The sequence below is a fragment of the Nannospalax galili genome, unplaced genomic scaffold (genome assembly GCF_000622305.1).
Source record: "Nannospalax galili isolate Female #2095 unplaced genomic scaffold, S.galili_v1.0 scaffold433, whole genome shotgun sequence".
Lineage (NCBI taxonomy): Eukaryota > Metazoa > Chordata > Mammalia > Rodentia > Spalacidae > Nannospalax > Nannospalax galili.
In genome coordinates, this window is record NW_008338715.1 from 2,473,217 (window position 1) to 2,485,773 (window position 12,557).

Sequence of the window (12,557 nt, forward strand, 5' to 3'; positions counted from 1 at the left end):
AAGGAACCAGAGAGGTAAAGGGAAAGGAAGAATCTGAAAGAGAAAGAACAGTAGAAAACAGGTGTTAATAACGGAGATGTGGATAAAAATGGGGTTATTTTAAGGGGAGGGGGAAGGGGAGGTTATACAAGGAACCTAGGGGATAAAGGGAAAGAAGGAGCTCAAGAGAGGTGGGACTGTAGGAGAAGGGTATTATTAAGGTACAAATAGGAAAAACAAATAGGTTCATCTTAAAAGGGGAAACTGTGGTAGAAGGGTTAGACAATGCAAACGATAAATAATGCCTAGCTAGTTCTTAAAAAAAAAAAAAAAAAAACAAAAAAACAAGGGGGAACCCATATTAGTCCAAAAACCTACTGACACATTATACATAAACTAGATCAAAGAATATGTCTAGACAAGATTTATCTGAGAATGTTTTGTCTTTGACTAAGCTTTATATACATGGCACATTGTAATTAAAAGTACCAGACTGGTGGAACTAATCTTGGATATTTAACAGCCATACTTTGAGGCCTATACTAATTTGGTCAGAGGCACATAAAGGAAAGTTTTTGCTCCTTGCCCTCCTAGGTCAACTAAATTCCAGGGCACTAAGGACATCTCTAAAAATGTCCTGTATCTGTGATGAGTCACTTGTCCTCTTGATCAAGGAGACCATGGAGACCCCACCAGATGGAATTGAACCAGTGTCCAGTCTACAAAGAATGAGTGTCAGCACAGAGGACACATTTCCTCCATGTTTCTAAGTGAAGCCAGCCATGGTTGAGCAGGACTTCTGACTTACCTTCAAGTAGATGGAACTGATAAAAGAAAGGAGCCAGGGGATCATTCCAAGCCCGTGAGACTCCTGAGGAACACATCCTCAAACAACCTTGAGAGTGAGTATAAATAAATTGGCTTATCTGCACAAACTGTAGGGTTTAAACACCCAAAAGGAAAGCATAACCAAAGATTAAAGGGATCAATATAATTTTTAAGTGTCCATATGTATAGCTAAAGGCTACATAACAAGAAAAATGCCAGATAGGAGATCTCTTCCTTTGAGTTATTGGCCAGGGTGGCACAAAAGAATCCCAGACAGTAACCCAGCATAGAATTGGGAAAATGAACAGCAGATCACAATATTATCTAAAAGAATATTGACAACTGATTGCTGCTAGATGAGGAAGAGCTGTTCTTCCTAAAACAAGGATCTCTAGATAGGCTGACTAGATTCATCATATGGACAAGCATTGGGAAATGACTGGGGGCATCGACAACACAGTGGACAGTAACAGGGATGACACAATATATGGGTTCCTATGTGGGGGGGAAGGCTATGGGAGGGTGCCATTTGATAAGTGCGTATATAGATGAATTATTATTTGTATGTTCTGTATGATATACACACAAAAATTTAACAAATTTTAAAAAAGACATATTTGAGGATGAAGCAAAGAAATTTACTTCATGTTAATTAGTAGAGGTGATAAGCATTACCATTGAAATCTACCTGATGACTTTATATCCATGCTCAGGTGCCAAGGATCTCAGAAAGTAACTGACTGTGACTAGTAATAATCAGATATAAAGAGATTAGAGACCTATGCGCAATCATCTAAGTGTTAGTTGCATTAAGAGTTTTTCTGTATGAAGCAGTGTATATTAAAATGAAATGGAGATCTCTTCAATGGCTAAGCATCATTCAAATTTATATCTTATAGGGTTTATACTGAGTTCAATATTGTATAACTGTATTAATTCAACTGTGAACCTTAAAAATTACAGCCAATTTTGGAGGAGATGAATCTTTGCTCTGGAAATTGTTATTGACTATGTCAATACTGTTGTAATGAAATGTTTCTTCTACTTATGTGCTTATTAAACAAATAATTAAAACAAAAAAGAAAAAAATAAAAAATAAAAAAATAAATGAAACATTTACATAAAATATAAATAGATAAAAATTTAAAAAGAATGGCAAACCTCTGAAAATATTGTTCAGTCAAGAAATTATTCATACCACATTATTAACCTGTATGATATAAAAGTGTGTTAACATAATTTTAAAATAATAAATTTTTCCATGTTTGGACTTTTTGTGTCAAGATTTGACTCAGTGGAGCTACCACCTTCTGAAAAAAAAAAAATCTTTGTAGAGACGAAATTGGTTTAGCACAATGAAGTCTAGTACTTACTCAGCAAATTCAAGCTTAATATATTTTGCAAACAGATCAATATATTTGTATTTTTCCTTGTACCTCTGCCACTCTGGAACTGTTTTCTTTCACAGTGGTTTGAAAAAAAATCATCAATCCTTTCTAAACTTAAGAACTACTGATATTTGAAATAAATTTGCAAACATAAGTAACTGTTAAATTGTCAAATCATTGTATGATCAAAGAATGTGTTCTCCCCTCTGAGAACACTGACAGGTTATTCAATATGACAAATTATAGCAAAAAAAACTCAAATGATTTCAAACTATCTGTCATGAAACTTGCACAGGTTGTATTTAAAAATCATGGATTCTGAGGGTGAAGAAATAAGTCAGTGTTTAAGAGCACTGACAGACTGCTCTTGCAGAGAACATGGGCTTGATTCCTAGCACCCACATGACAGCTAGCAAACATCTGTAATTACAGTTCCAGGTATCTTATGATCTCTTCTGACCACCATGGGTTTCACCACATGGTTGCACCTTTCTACATGCACATAAAATAAAAATAACAAGTACTGTATTTTGGTCTTTTTGAGACAGGGATTCCCTGTAGCCCCAGCTGGCCGGGAACTCACTATGTTGACCATACTGGCCTTGATCTCACAGATATCTGACTCAGGCCCATGTATGTGCTCATGTGCTAATTTTGATTGCAAAGGCTTGGTCTTTTTATTTCTTATTTTTTTTTCCTCTTTGGATTTCTTCCAATGTGTTTTCCACTATGAATTTGATCTCTTTATTGATTTCATATCTAAGTCTTCCTTTGAGTAACAAACCAAAGTAGTTTAATAAAGCTGAAGATAAGTGAGTAGGGAACCAGCTAGAAGGTATGTGGGATATAGAGAGGGACAGAAGTAGGAGAGGGATGAATTAGAAAAAAAGTATAATAATACATACATGAAAATGTTATGAAGGAACTTGCAATGTTGTCAGCTAATTGAATTTTAAAATATTATACATATATAGAAGGAACTATACAAAGAAAAATCATACAGATAGAAATGTGTAAATATTAATCCAACTAATCTGAAATTATTGTAATGTAAATAATATAAAAATGTCCATTCTAGAATGGAAACAGACTCGTTGGTGGTTGTCTTAAAGTTTGTAATATACATTTATACCTACTTCAAGTGGATCTTCAAATAATGCTTATATTTTTCAAATACACTGTTACTATATCTGTTTCTTTATTCTTCTCTCCTGACCATTATATTTACGCTTCCTTGTATTTTACTCATTCATATTCTATAATCTTGGATATACAGTTTTTAGGCTATCTCGGATCAATTGAAAACAGAACACTGTTTTCTTTTATATTCAATTACTGGTGCTCTTCCATTCTGAACACTGATCTGTGTTTTAACTTTTCTCTTTGCAACCTCACTGAAGGATTTCTTTTTAAATATTCTCATGGTGGAATCATGGTAGTGTATTTCTATAAACCAGTACTCAGAAGACTGAGATAGTAGGATTACCAGTTTATGTTCATCTTGTGTACATACCTAACAAGATTGTAAATTAAATAAGAGTCTTTCAGAGTACTGTTTTTGGAAGTGAATTTATTCGGGTTTTATTTGGCTGAGAATGTTTTACTTCTCTGTCACTTTTAGAGGATAATTCCTTTGGATATATAGTTTTTACTAATCCTTTGTTGTTTTTAGACATTAACTATTTTGCTTCATTCTGCTTATAATCTTGGTATCTTAAATATGGTGAAGTTACAAGCAGTCTTTTTCTGTACGTAAGATCTCATGTCCCAACATTCTTTGTGTTTTTTCCCTATTTTTCATTATATTTCTACAGACTGGATATGTTATAATTATTTTCAGATGTGTTACGAATTCACCTTGGACTTTCATGAGCTACCTAGAACTGTGGTCTCCTGCTTAGTTTTTATTGACAACTTGACACAGGCTAGATTCACTAGAATTGGAGGAAACTCAATTGAAAATTTTCTCCAGCAGATTTATCTGTGGGCATGGCTGTGGGCCGTATCATGATTACTAATTTATGTAATAGTGCCCAGTCCACTATGAGTGACACTATCACCACATAGGTGTTTCTGAACTGTTTAAGAAAGTTATGTGAGTGTGAGCCAGAAAGCAAGTCAGGAAGGAGTTTTCAACCATAGTTCCTGCCTTTATTCCTGGTTTATTTCTGCCATCCCCTCAAAAAAAGAAAACAAACAAACAAACAAACAAACAAACAACTTTTCTCCATATGTTGCTTTCAGTCTGTTTATCACAGCAACAGAAAGTAAACTAGACTTGGACTCATAAGGCATTACTGCAACTATTTCTTCTTCTCTACAATCTACTTTCTCTCCAACTGATATTTCAATATGCACACATTAAAAATTTTAAGGCCAATTCCAGTGGTGCAGGCTAGTATGATGAAGGCTGATGTAGGAGAATCACAAGTTCAAGGTCCCTGTGAACTTTACTTTTAGAACCAGGGTTGGTGGTGCAACCCTTGAATCCCAGCACCTGGAAAGCAGAGGCAGATGGACCTCTGTGAGATCTAAGTAGACATAGGCTAAATATAGAGCTCCAGCCCAGCTGGGGCTGCTGGAAGTTCTAAGCAAAAATAGTAATAAATAACTTTTTATGATATTTGTAATCTATAGATTATTAATATTATTAATAATATTATTAATATTGTCATGCATTTCTCTTTTTTTAATTTGCATTGCACTTTGGAATGTTTCTGTTGAGTTAGGTTTAAGTAGCTGTTCAGTCCTTTTTATTCTGTTCACTTTATAAATGAGAATTAAAGATTAAATTATGGTAAAGGCATTAATATTTTAAATACATTTCATTTTATACATTTAAGGTACACAAATTATTGTTATGGTACATTAAAATACTCAAAATAGTGAAAAATGTAGCTGTTAACTGAAACTTTATGGGTATGTATATGTGGTTTTGTGTGTGTTTGTGTATGTGTGTGTGTGTGCACGTGCACACAGTTGTGTTTATGCGTGTTTGTGGCAAAAACATTACAGGCTGTTTAGTGAGAATACAAATATACTTGATCTTTAATAGGTTTTATTTGACAATATTATGTGTTTATTTTACACATCTGCTACATTTTGTCATCATTATATCATGCTTTTCCTTATCACAGGTATAGTTAACAGTTCTCTATTCTGTCTATATTTTTATTTACTTTTGAAAATATATTCGACATATGAATGACCTAATGAAGTTATTTTTGTCTGGTTATTTCTTTTAGCAATATTTCTTCCATATTCATAATGAGGTGGCAAGTAATTTCCTCTACGTTGTTAAGTGAATAATATGCCAATGTTTACATATATATTATATATATGCATATTTTCAGAAAAATATTGCCCAGACTATTTCACTTTTAATTTTATTGTATATATTTATTGTATTTAGTGAATCTTAAAATATTGTCATTCAAGTATATCATGCAATTTGACCATCTTCCCCAGTCAACTGCTATTCTCTCGGTTTTATCCCCTTCCCCTCCAATTTGTACTTTCCCTTTCCACTGAGTTCTTCTACATTCATATCATATGTATATTTTATACTTGATGCTCAAATCCAATATTCCATATATCATTGGGATCCAGTCATTCTTGTATCTGATTTTTCTTTTCAAATATTTTATAAGGATTTTTGCATCCATGTTCATCAGGGAGATTGGTGTGTAGTTTTCTTTTATTTGCTGTGATAGTTGTTGTTACAGCCTTACCCAATTTAGCATCTATTATAATATGTAATATGGACTTAATAGGAAGAGTTTGGTACTAATTTCTCTCTTGCTATTTCCTGAAACAGCTTGAAGAATATTTGTTTTAATTTTTTAATAATTATCTGGTAGAATTCAGAAATCAATCCATCTGGTAATAGGCTCTTTTCTTTTTTTAGTTGTAAGTGTTCCTATTATTACTCTTAATTAAATTTCTAGTAATAATTGTCTTTATGTCTAGAAATTCTTATAAGTTCTTATAAATTCTCTAATATTTTTGAATATACATTATTTAAGTGGGTCTTAATTATTCTGATAATTTAATTTGTATCCATTTAAGTTTTCCCTTTTCATCTCTACATTTATTATTTTCTAATTTTCTTTTCTTTTGTTAATTTTACTAGTGTTAATCAATCTTGTTTAAGGTTTTTAAAATATCTTTATTGAATTTATGTGTATTTCACACACACACCACATTTTCATGAACTATTCGTCAGTTGAGGGACACTTAGTTTGTTTCCATTTTTTAGCTATTGTGAAGAGAGCAGCAACAAACACGGATGTACAAGTATACCTACAGTATGATGAGACCTTTGGGTATATGCCAAGGAGTGGTATCACTGGATCATATGGTAGTTCATTTTTAGTTTTTTAAGGTTTCTCTTCACTGCTTTCCATAGGGGTTGAACAAGTTTGCAATCCCACCAGCAGTTAATGAGCATTCTCTTTCTCCACATCCTCTCCAGCATTTGGAGTTTTTCCTTCTTTTAATCTTAGCCAGTCTGACTGAGATAAGATGGAAAATTTGAGATGTTTTTACCTGCATTTCTCAAAGTACTCAGGATGTTGAGCACTTTAAAGATGCATCTTAGCCATTTTTTTTTCTTCATTTGAGAACTCTCTATTTAAGTCTATCACTCATCTTATTATTGGGTCGTTTATTTTCTTCTTTTTATCTTTTTTGAGTTCTTTGTATTCTCTGGATATTAACCTTTTGTCAGATGTGTAGTTGCATGCACCTATATATTGTAGCATATTGCCTAGTATTCCAGTAGTTTCAACATTTCTGGCTTCACTTTGAGGTCTTTAATCCATGTGGAGTTGACTTTCACATAGGGTGATGGACATGGGTCTCATTTCATTCTTCTACACTTCGAGATCCAGTTTCGACAGGAACATATGGGGGTGCGGGGTTCCGCGGAGTGCCAGCTGCTGGGCGTGGCGCCGGTCTCCCTCTCGCAGCTGGGCGCGGCGTGGTGCAGGTCTCCTGCACGCACCTGGGAGTGTGGCGGGTCCCGCACCGTGTCTGTTGTTTGGGTCCCGGATCTCCACGCTGCTGGCGGGCCCCTGGCTCTCTGTGCTGCTGAGGCTTCTGCTACCAGGGCTGGCCAGGTAGGGTCCCGCCCTAATTTCACCCGTGCACTTCCTCGAGATGCGAGATCCGTCAGCTGCCGGATCATGCCGGAAGGTGCAGGATGGCGAAAGCTAGGGTTCTGTGAGTCCTGGCTTACGAAGAAACAGCTTTCTCCTGAGAGACTGGATCATAGGCAATAAGACACGGGACTCAGCTTAGTCCATGTTACAGCTCTTTATTCAGTGACTCAGCTTGGCTCCAAGTCTTAGAAATCCAGCTCCAATTATTGAGGGGAAACCAGGATATTTTATACTATGGGGGTGGTAGTAAAAACCTTAGCTGATAGGTACTTTTAGGATGCCTTATTTACATGTGGAAGTGGGCTCCTGTTAGGCTGCCAGACTGTCTGAACATCACAAAGGAAAGGCTGGCAGTTTCCAGAGCTGGAGGCCATGTTTCTGTGATGGCTGCTTCAAAAGATGAGTCAGGAAGATGCCGGGAAGGCACCCTGCTGAAAAAGGAGTCTCTGCATTTGAATCCGAGCCCGTGGGCTTTCCGGACACGGAGAAACTGCTACTTTACACAGCAGGAGTCCCCAACAGGAACATTTGTTGAAGATGCTGCCTTTCTTTCCTTTTTGTGTTCTTGGCATCTTTGTTAAATATCAGGTGACTGAAACTGCATGCACTCATGTTTGGGTCTTCTATTAAGTTCCATTGACCTGAAAGTCTGTTTTTGTGCCAGTACCATGCTGTTTCTTTTTAAACTAAGGTTCTGTAACATAGATTGAGGTCTTGTATGATAGTGCCCCCACTCCTGCATTGCCCTTTGTGCTCTGGATTCCTTTGACTATCTGTTTTCTTCAGTGTTTCGATGTGAATTTTAGGATGGCTTTTCCTTATTCTATGAAGAATGTCAGGGATTTTGATTGGAATTGCATTGTATCAGTAAATTGCTTTTAGTAAGATACTCATTTTCACCACATTGATTCTCCCAACCTATGAGCACAGGAAGTCTCACCATTTTCTTTTATATTAATTCATCATTTTTTCAAAGATGTAAAGTTTTCATTGACTAGGTCTTCAATATCTTTGACTAGATTTATTTCTAGATATTACACTTTTGGAGGCTATTCTGAATAGAAATATCTCTCTGAACTTTTTCTCTGATTGTTATTTGTATATAGAAAGTCTATTGATTTTTGTAGATTTTGTAACCTGCTACCTTTCAAGGGTTGATCTTTTCTAGAAGTTACAGTGGAATTTTTGAAATCTCTTATGTATAATATTATAAAATCTTGAAATAAGGATAATTTGACTTCTTTCCCAATTATTACTCCTTTAATGTCCTTTTCTTGTCTTATTGCTCTAGCGAGAAATCATACGTTTTTTCTTATTCATTGTTTCATTGCTTATTTATGTGATTGTGTTTATTTTGGTTTCATTAATTTGTCATCTGAAAACTTTATGATTTCTTTCATAAACTAATATTGGGCTTGGTTTGTTTTAATGGTTCTAAGATCATCAGGTGAATTGCTGTTATGTATTTGATTTATCTACTGCTTTAATGTAGGCATTTATAGCCATCATTTTTCTTAGATCTACTCTCCTTTTGGACTACAAGTTCTGCTGTGCTCCTGCTTCATTTTCATTAGACTGTAGGAGTTTCTAAATTAAATTTTCTTTAATGACTTGTGAGTGTATTGTTCAATTTCTACTGAGTTTCTATGTTTTCAGTAACTTACCTTGCTGATGATATACACTTTTATTTCATTATGATCAGAGAGGATACAATAAGTTATTTTAACTTTCTTATAGCAATTTTTAATTCTTGTCTTGTCTTTTAAATATGGTCTTATCTCAAGAATGTTCCACCAGTTGTAGAGAATAATGTACATTTTTGAGCAGAATATTCTGTAGATCCAAGTGAATTCCACTTAATCTGTAGAGATATCTTTTGTAACTCTGATATTTCTTTATTGATGTTATGATCTTTTATATCTGTTAATGTTTGCTTTAAGAAATCCAGTGCACAAATGTTTGACATATCCATATATGTATATGTATATATATATGTATATGTATATATACATATGTATGTATATATATATATAGAGAGAGAGAGAGAGAAAATGTAGCATTTTGCTGGATTGGTTTCTTAATTAGTATGAAATTTATAAACTTTATCTCCTTTGACAAATGCTATCTATAAGTTTACTTTGTCAGATATTGATACAGTTACTCTTGCTTGTTTTGTTGTCACAATTCCTTGCATTTTTTATCTATCCTTTCCTCTAAGACTGTGTTTGTATTTACTACTTAGATGTGATTCTTGTAAGTAAGAAATGTATGTGACTGTATGTTAATACAATCTTGATTACTTCTTTTTGTTCTTTTTGATACTATTACAGTTATTAATTGCCTATTTAACAGTGTAAAATCAACAACATGAAAAGTCAATGTATAAATTTTGATGATAACTCTGAAAATTAATGGTTTCAATGCTCCAATCAAAAGATATAGACTAGGCACTGGGGAGATGGCTCAGCAGTTAAGAGCACTGACTGCTTTTGCAGAGGACCCGGGTTCGATTTCCAGCACCCACATAGCAGTTACAAACCAGGATTCCAGGGGAATCCAAAGCTGTCTTCTGAATTCCACAGCATTGCAAGACACAGATGGACTCACATACATGCAGGCAATACACTCAGGCACATAAAATAAAAATAATAAATAAAACATTTAAAAATATATAGACTAGAAAAAAGTGAATTATTCATCAGTTGCTGATGCTTCTGTTTAAGACTTCTAGTGCAATTTATTTTTTATCTGATCTCAGTATCTCCTTTCTGACCCTAAACTACATCTCTAAACACCTTCTTGATTCTCAGACTGTCTTTTGAAAATCTATAGTATTCTGATAGTTTGACTTTATCTTGTCTTTGTTCTTTTGTCTTGCAATTGTTAATATATCTTTCTTTCTATACTTACTATTTGAACTATGGCACAAGGAGTCTCTATGCTGGTCTTCTCCATAAACACACACACACACACACACACACACACACACACACACACACACACACCACAATATGTATATATAATTGCACATGTTTTCTATACAATTATTTTCTACTGTTTTGTTCATGATTCAAAAGTTTTGTTTTTCTTTAATACTGTTCCAATAATCTTCATATTGTATTTGTCCTTTCTTGTTACTTTTTGTTGTGGATGTCTGATTGTTGTAAAGCATCTACATTTTCTTCAATCTCTAACATCCTCCTTGAAGTAGGTCCATACACTTGGGGGAAACATTCCACTGAGATCTTCTGTTGTTCTTGTTGGTGGTGGTTCTTGTTGTTATTGTTATCATTACATATAATATTCTATATCCAAAATTTATTTTTTAAGGTATTCTATATTTTATTGAACTTGTTTTTTATATCTTGTGCTGCATTCTTTATTTAATTCAATCATTTGTTTTTATTCTGTTTCGGTGCATTCTGGAGTTTATGTCATAATTCATATTCCTGAACATTCTCATAATCAGATTTTTCAATTTTTGCTTGAAAACTTACCAATTGCACCTTCATTGGAGTCTATTGCCTTGTAATTACTAACTTTTGGAGGGGTATGTTGCCTTGTTATTTATATTTCTTCTGTTTCTTCATTGGGACTTGTGTGTATGTGACTAGTTTATTGGTTGACTTTCTTAAATTATTCATATCCTTTTACTTCTCTATTTCTAATGCTCAAGTGTGTCTTTGTTATGTTTTGTTGAGGTGCTGTTTTTCCCAGCTAATCTGGATGACTTGACCAGTAAATTAAACTTCAGCCTGAATATTCATCCACCATGAATAAGCCATGGCATCAGTTTGAGAATAAATGTCTAAGCCCACTATGAAACACATTAATAGTCTGGTAAAAACTATACCTTCCAAATTCAAAATTTTGAGAAAATACTAGCAAAGAAATTATTGTGTGTGCTAAAATATGAGTTACAAATGGTTAGATTTGAAACACATATAAGCAAAGTTGGAGTATCAAATAGTATTAGACCACAGAAAAACAAATGGAAGGAGGGAAATTTAAATAGAATGAAGAAATAAAGAAAAAATGAGAAAACAAGGCTGATGTAGTTATAAGTATTGAGAAAAGAAATAGACAACTTAAAAATATGAAAACCCTGTCCCTTCCATATATCTAGGCAAATGAAATTTCTTACCATATGCTAAATAAGGTTCTTTATATTTGCAGACCACTCATCAAAGAAACTTCCTTTTGCAACAGATGGAGATTCCTGCAGCACCCTCAACTGGTTATGCACAGAGACCATATCTCTGAGAGATGCACAGGCTTAGGTGGCACATCTCCAGTGGACCCTCTACATATAAGACCCATAGAACACAGAAAAAGGGGGGTAGAAAAAATAGTGCATACCTCAACTCTCACCAGTGAAGCCTTCTTATACAGCTGAGTGCAATACACAGAAATGGACACAACTGACCATCTTTTAAATAATAAGAAACTGAGAGTGTGTGTCCCTTTCCCACCTATGGCCCAGGGACCATTGTCGAATAGGGAGCAGAGATATTGTGTGAGCCAGGACAGGTCCATGAATATAAAGAAGCAGAAGCTTTCAGGCCCCTGGAAGCTTGCACTTATGAACTCATGGCAATGGTGGCATCAAACACAGTACCCAAGCCAACTCAATCAGGCAAGGACCCAGGGTGGAGGGAGGGAAATGGGTGGCCAGCCATGCCTAGCCTGGGAACTATTGGAGACTGATCACTACTGGATGAGAAAGAGTAGGCCATACCAATGATCTCTAGCTAGGCTGACTAGACTACAATGGATGAATTTCGGTATAAATGTTTGACTAGATAAGACTTAACATGCATGGCAGAATACATGAGGTCTGTTGGAGGGTGGGGTGATACACGGATGGGGAGGGGACCTAAATTAGATTAAGAACTTATGTATGAAATGTACAAAAGCTCAATAAAAAATTATATATATATATATGTATATGATGTAAAGAATTTTACATGGACAAAGATAATATAAAAGTAGAATTTTGAGAGGAGAAAAACTAATCCAATTAGAAACTAAAATAGAACAAAAATTAAGAGTTGTGGGGAGAAAGGAGAAAGAAAGAAAGAAAGAAAGGAAAGGAAAGTTAAATATCTAACATTAAAATTAGGTAGAGTATCCTATATCTGCCACTCTAGCACTTGGGAATTTGCAATTGTGAGTCTAAGTCCTTTGTTAGGACTTTGCA

At 34.6% G+C, this 12,557-nt stretch overlaps 1 pseudogene; it reads left to right on the forward strand.

Moving 5' to 3' along the window:
• The first annotated feature begins 7,102 nt into the window (after positions 1-7,102).
• LOC115070413 overlaps positions 7,103-12,557 on the forward strand; it is a 17,750-nt pseudogene continuing 12,295 nt past the window's right edge.